The following is a 788-nucleotide window of genomic DNA, read 5'->3' as shown; positions in this document are numbered from 1 at the left end:
TTGCCATATGAACACGTAGGCGGATCCCAAACACTGCTAAGCCAATGAGAGATCACACTCACGGAGTTACAGAACAAGGTGCTATAATCATGCAGACACTCAAGAACGTCCACGTATTTATGTATTCATTTATTTATAGCATTGCTTTGAAGCTGGGATGGAGTAAACTTAAACTTATTTAAACTATTTTGATCATCATATGCAAACAATACATCCATAATCAATAATACAGAATCATGGTTTTCCCCTTTTTTGTTGTAAATTATTTTATACTATGAAAAAGAGAAAAAATCTGGGTTAAAGGTATCATTTAAAACATTTTTGTTAAGAAAAATACATATATTACAGGTTCTGTTGGGATACATTATTATAACTCAGTAGCCTACTTTATTTATTAATTAAATGCAAATATAACTACAAATGTAAATAAAATGTTAACTTATACAATGTAAACAATACAAATAGATCAAGTGATTATTTAAATTCATTTGTATTTATTTGAATGTTTATTTTATGTTTTTAGGGGTATTTAATTGATTCCTATATATATATATATATATATATATATATATATATATATGTGTGTGTGTGTGTGTGTGTGTGTGTGTGTGAAGCATATATATATCATCATATATATATATATATATATATATATATATATATATATATATATATATATATATGTCCAGACGTTTTTAGTCCCAGAAAACCCATTATTTGGTCAGTGGCATAAAATATTTAGTATTATTTAGTAATATAAAGTATTTTTTCAAATTATTCTCTGCTGG

This window comes from Danio aesculapii, chromosome 4 (genome assembly GCF_903798145.1).
Source record: "Danio aesculapii chromosome 4, fDanAes4.1, whole genome shotgun sequence".
NCBI classification, from domain to species: Eukaryota; Metazoa; Chordata; class Actinopteri; order Cypriniformes; family Danionidae; genus Danio; species Danio aesculapii.
The sequence above is the reverse complement of the archived record's forward strand: the minus strand, read 5'-3'. Positions refer to the sequence as shown.